General features: G+C 49.6%; 1 protein-coding gene across 1 annotated transcript in view; it reads right to left on the reverse strand.

Annotated features, from left to right (window-relative positions):
- The window catches only part of LOC144141178 (prestin-like), a 246122-nt gene extending 243548 nt beyond the window's left edge, over positions 1–2574 (reverse strand). Inside the window, exon 1 of the mRNA XM_077672739.1 lies at positions 2114–2574. The gene's annotated coding sequence lies outside the window, so the exon portion shown is untranslated. The remainder of the gene's footprint in view (positions 1–2113) is intronic.
- Positions 2575–6015: the final 3441 nt, after the last annotated feature.

Genomic DNA, 6015 nt, shown 5'->3' on the forward strand with positions numbered 1-6015 from the left:
AAGCTTTTAGCTACCAACTCCGTCGATTTAAAGGTGTTATTTGAAAAAAAGAAGATTGTGCGAATTCAACAGCTGTTTGATATCATAACGTACATCATTGCAGGAATAGCATTTCCGATAGCTTATGGTAAACATTCTGTCATTTATGTTTGACGAAACTGACTCAGAATTCAGCCCGTGCCTATGGTTTGATTTCAGGGTTTTAAAAATTATGGTTAGAATTTAATAAGGCATAAATTAGAATTTAAATACGGAAAAGTGACTCTTTCCAGTCTCTTCACAGACAGCGTACACGAAGATCAACCCGATCTTTGTCTGTATACAGTCAAAACTAGATCTAACGAAACCTGATTTTACGAATTTGCCGATGTAACGTACAGGTAGAGATTCCTCCGCAGGTGCCCATGCGTCTCAATACTTTTATGAACCCGAGCTAACGAAATAGATTCCCCGCCACTCCCGATTTAACGTAGTATTTCGAGCAACAGGCATATTAAAAGGTAGCAAATTCAAATGTCTTTAGTCAGAACGCCACGAACATCGGAGCTTCCACGACTATTGAGCGCCGATGCAGACGCAGACGCCGACTCGGCGCAGAGTACGAACGATGAAGAAATCGTACAATTAGTTTCCGGCGCAAGAGGGGTGTCGCTGGTTGAGGACGACCCAGAAACTTCTGAAGCTCCTCTGTTCACTCCAGGCTAGGTGATGGACGCTGTAGACTTGCTAAGGTGCCTGGCCGGGGCTCAGCAAGGAACCGAGATATGTTGACCGGGCTTGCGTGGAACAAAAAGTCTGTCCGTCCAATGCTAACGAAGCGCACGAAAATCAAAATCACACGCTTTTTGGCCAGGAAATAAATTCGCTCACCTAGAACCCCTAGCTTTGTATTATTACTATTTGCACCGCGGACTTTTAGCGCATCGCTAAATTACCGGCAGCGAGCGCCGCGCCGGCCGCAATTTCGATACCATCGTAGGAATGCGCCTTTAGACGTCAAATTTGTGAATTTACTGTTTGCAAAACGGCAGTCCCAATTTTACGAAGTTGTCGGTTGAACGAAATAATTCGCGCTTCTTCGTGACTTCGTTAGGTCGGGTTTCAACTGTATTTGTTTATTCCGCCCGGTAGAGGTGGACTAATGGAAGAGCTGCCTTGGAACGGCAAGCTAAAAAAAAGTCCGGTGGCGTTGCGAGGAGTTCAAATTACCCGCCGTCTACACCTAGATGTTTCAGTATCCCTCTTAACAGGGGAGACCGTCTGTGAAATGTTTGAGAAGAACAACCGCATCCAGATTTTAGGGAGATCCTACGACTTTTGCGAGGAAATGCTCGAAAGTTATTCCGTGTTCTGCAAAGTTCCCTCACGAAATTAGCATTGACAGTGGAATTTTGCTTTCTGCACAGTATCATTCTGAAGAGGTGGTGCTGCAATGTTCTAGAGAGGTAGAAGCCGTCACGCGTAACTGTGCGGAGAGCAACTTTTGACGGCTGATTAGAAAAAAAAAACCTGGATGCTTCTCCGAGGTTATTTTGGTCCGTTAGTATTCACGATAAAAGATTCTTCAATCCAACGTAGCCTTTTTTTATAAAACGGTTCTCGTAGGGTCCCTGAGCCTAACACGCAGTTTTAGAAAAACCTGCGAATGAAATGTACGAAAAATAGCAAGCATTGAAATTAGGTTTATGATGTGGTACTCAAAAGGTTTTTTTACTTACAAACTTTTCGGGACTATGTCTTCTTTCTTGACGTCAAAATTACCGCGAGGTGCTGCAGCTCACTTGAGTACAGTTACTTATGTTCCAACAGTTTTTATTTTCTGAAGCACAGGTGCTTTATAGTGTAATGTTTCAAACTGTTCTGAAAAGGAATGGACGAATCGGAAAATTTGCCGCAGGCCACAGAACACAAACTCCCACTCTCACTAGAGTGTTCTTTAGCATTCGCAATGTTCAGCCCTGCCACAAATGTCGCGCACCTGGGCTCGAAAAAACAAGGTGCCCATTTGAGAACCAGAAAATATCGAGGGGTTTGCAAGGTACTGAGAACTCAGTCAGGGCCAGTTGCAGAAACCGAAGACTAGGGAGAAACATTTCAAAAAACGTAAATTTACCTGATCTTCAAGAGACGGTAGCACCGGACGGGATGAGGCGTCTCAGATGAGCAGACAACAAAAAGCTCCGGAATAGGAAGAGGGCGCAGTCGAGTCCGTATCCCACGCAGACGACAAAAAGGCCAGACGCACCAGGGTTCGCACACAAACGAATAAAAGTGACTCTTTCCAGTCTCTTCACAGACAGCGTCCACGAAGATCAACCGGTAAAAGTCACACAAGAAGAAGGTCTCCGTCGGAAGAACTCAGCTGTCCTACACCGCGCACCACTCAGTGATCGGCGAGTGAACGAGACTTTCTATTTGCACGGGCTTATACCCTTCCGTTCAAACGGGTAAGTGGGCGGGGTGTGCGAAAAAAAAAATGTCAAGCTCCGGACGAACCGATTGGGGCACGGCCGAAACAGAAACTGAGCGCGAAGTGCCGTCAACGGGCCGCTTTCACTGGCGCGTTCGGCGACGTCTGCAATCCGCAAGGCAGACGACGGTGGGACAAGCAAAACCGACGCCGCACCTTTCCCCAGCCTGGGGCGGCGAAGAGAAGCTGTAGAGAGGATGAGGACGAAGAGGGTGAGGGGAGCACTACACCTTCCTCACCCTCGCCCTCTTTTCCTTGACCGGAGGCTGAGGCGCGAACGCGAAGAGAGAGAGGCCGGGAAAGGGTTGCTGCGCGAGGAGAAATGTCCCGTTCTCGCTTTCAACGTTCCACCTTGCGCTTTTGCTCGCTTTTCTTGCTGCTGCCACCTCCGCTTCGACTGGCGTGTCGGACGTGATCTTGGCTCCCTTTCTCCGAGCACTGTTGTCCCTTTGTCCGCGCGCCACGTGGTCGCCCGTGGTGGTTTTGCACGCGGCGATTGTACCGCACACGACGTTGTGCAAAGGAGCTGTCGGAACAATGTGCCCGTCCATAATTCGACAACTGTCTCGTGATACGGCAGTGGGCCGACTGGGTCTGCTCCGAGCTATGCTTCTTCTTAATTGCTTTGATTCGTAGCAAACAACGAAACAAAACAAATGGAAAACGCAAATTCCGAGAACATTGCTGGTCTATTTGTCAAAAATTTCTGGCCTTTCGGTACTTGCTGCGACGAATATGCAATGAAGGGCTGCGTGTCGGTCACGTGATTCGGTCGAAATGTCCTCGGTTATGCCCGTGACCGAAGAGATGGGTAATATTAAGGAACCATTCGCTTCAAACAGCCCCTCAATGCAATTTAAAGTTGCCGCGCCAGCAGGGACGACGTCAAAAAGTAAGTGGTCCAGTTTGTTGCGGGCACCTTCGTTATAATGTAACTAACACTACCAGAAAGATAGATGGACAGATGAGATCAATAAGTTTGGGGGGGATAAATTGGTCGCAGTTAGCACAGGAGCGGGTAATTGGAGATCTATGGGAGAGGCCGTTGCCCTGCAGTGGGCGTACATTGGCTGATGATGATGATGAACTAACACTACGTTTAAAGCCAAGCTTTCTATGCCTCACCGGTGTCATCTATCGTTACACGTAAACGCATGGCAGGAAGACAACTTACACAATGCACGCCTCAAAACAAAACAAATTATGCACCTCTCCGTCTAACGACGACGATGGTTGAACGGGAAGCTTTACGATGGGGGGCGATACTCGCGGGATCGCCCAGTTTGTTTTCACGACATAACTACGCACTACCGCCTCTGCCGCTTCATCTATCCACCGGTGGACAAAGCTTTTGGCAATTCGAAGACCCACACGTGGCGACTTTTTGCAGTAAGGAACTTTTACAAATCCTGCCGTCCTGACCAACATCAACTCAACTCTGTACCCTACATCGTCCTACTGCTTATGCGGCGGTCAAGCCACACCATTCCATATCGCCTGGGCTTGCCCAAGACACCCCTTCCCTGAAATAACCTCCGAGGAAACGCGGAAGACCGCGCTGTGCACCTCGCACCCGGGCCTACAGGCCCGTGTGGCCGCCAGGGCTGCCGAGGTCGCTGAACAGTTCCCGCTGACAGCCATCAATGTGATCTAACCACCAGCATCGCTTTATAGATGCATCATCACTGATATTACTCCGAATAAAGTTTATTCTCCCTCTCTCTGTTTCTTACGATAGATTCATTGGTTGTCCAATCCCCCACTGTGAGTACGTGCTGTACTCTGGAGGAGCGCACCGCTTTTCTGGAGTACCCAAAGCAACTGCCGGGTGTGCTTTCCGTAGGCCTAATGCTTGGGTTTCGGGTGTACGGCGTGAATCAGTGCTTGCTGCTTGGCGCTCGCTTCGACCGTGTCGAAACGGAGCAATCGGATAGACGCAGGCTTCACAACGCGAGGGACTCAGGTTCGATTCCGGCCACGGGAAGGGCTTTCTTCTTTCACTGCACCCACGATCATTCCTCGTCATCGTCAGGGAAAGTTCGCTTTCCTGAAGGTCACATTGGCGTACAACGGCATCATTGGCGCTTTAGTGTCCCCAACGATGTGTCCGTAATTTCCCCAACTTCACGCTTGGTCACGATGATTGGTCGTTCTGGAGTGCTGTGGTGAAGCCTACCTGCGGTGATTTTTAAGAGTGTATATGCATTGAAAAGCCCGTTGATTCGAACGTGAGTACGTTCCCGTTCGGATATTTCGAACCAGGTGCCGCCGTAATGGCGGCTTGCCTCCAGGTACACGACTAGAGAAACTCACGCGCGGCCTGTTCACGAGGCTGCGTGAATAAATAAAAATGGAGGGAGAGGGAGGAAATAAAAACGGATGGAGAGGTAAATGGGGTGTAACTAAACTAGGACCCATATGGCGGACGTTTTGGAAAGGTGTATTGTTTACGGACTGGAAGGAGGGAGAGCAATTTCACTGAAGTGAAGGAAAACACAGAGACGTCGGCCTAATCGCATAGGCTCTGGCCTGCTACTCTGTGCGAGGGAGGGCGAAGAAAGGAAAGAGCATGGCTAGAGGGGGACACGTCTGATGCTGGAGATAGATGTGAGGATATGAGTATATACAAAAATGCCTATACCAAGTACAAAAGCATGTTCCATGGGTCCTCCCCCGAACAGGATTGAGGTACACTGTAGCTGCCAAAGCGCTGCTTTTCAAGAATGCCAGCTACGTCGATGTGGATGCGAGCACAGTGGCATCGGGTGCGCTGACGTTCTGGGAACATCATTTTTTATCAGAAGCGCAGAACTTGTCGTTGCCAGTGTCGAGGAGGAGGAGGATAACGAAGCCCCGGAGAGGCCTCCCGCTGGAAGCTCATGACTCTTTTGAATATGTGGCGCCTTCTTCAGACGCACTCGTTTCCGCACCGCACTCTATTAGTGCATACGCACCCTCACCTCTTTTCCTCTCCCAACTGTCCCTTGTGTGACGCGCCGGACACGCTCTATCACTCGCTATGCGAATGTCCGCGCGACCCTTTCCCCCCTCTACCCTCCCCCACCCTTTGGGAAGAGGCTCTGCGGTGCTCGGACCGCGACCGCCAAGAACTGGTCACTGGTCCGGCCCTCGACGTCGCGGCGGCCCTATGGGCCACCGCCACTCCCCCATCCTAAAACCAGAGTTACAACAAAGTGGATTCTCTCTCTCTCTCTCTCTCTCTCTCTCTCTCTTGAACGCCGTCCGCCTCTTATGCTTGGAAGAAGATAAAGAAAAGGAATTTCTCTGCATTCACTACCAAAAACTGGTGCCTTTCGCCTTGACGGTCATAAGGCAGACTGCAATTAGAATATTTTTTAACAGCAAAGCTGCTCAGCAAATCAAAATGTTTCGTGTCCAAAGTTAAAAATACCAAGAAATTGGCGGGAGCGCGCACGTGAGCGCGTGCCTCGCAGCGAACACCCGTAGTGAACGAAACAAAGAAAAAAAAAAACTGGGCCCATCTCCCCGCGAGGGGGACTCGAGTAAATGCGTCGCATAGGGGG

The sequence above is a fragment of the Haemaphysalis longicornis genome, unplaced genomic scaffold, assembly GCF_048455015.1.
Source record: "Haemaphysalis longicornis isolate Haplotype H1 unplaced genomic scaffold, Haemaphysalis longicornis Haplotype H1 scaffold_6, whole genome shotgun sequence".
NCBI lineage: Eukaryota > Metazoa > Arthropoda > Arachnida > Ixodida > Ixodidae > Haemaphysalis > Haemaphysalis longicornis.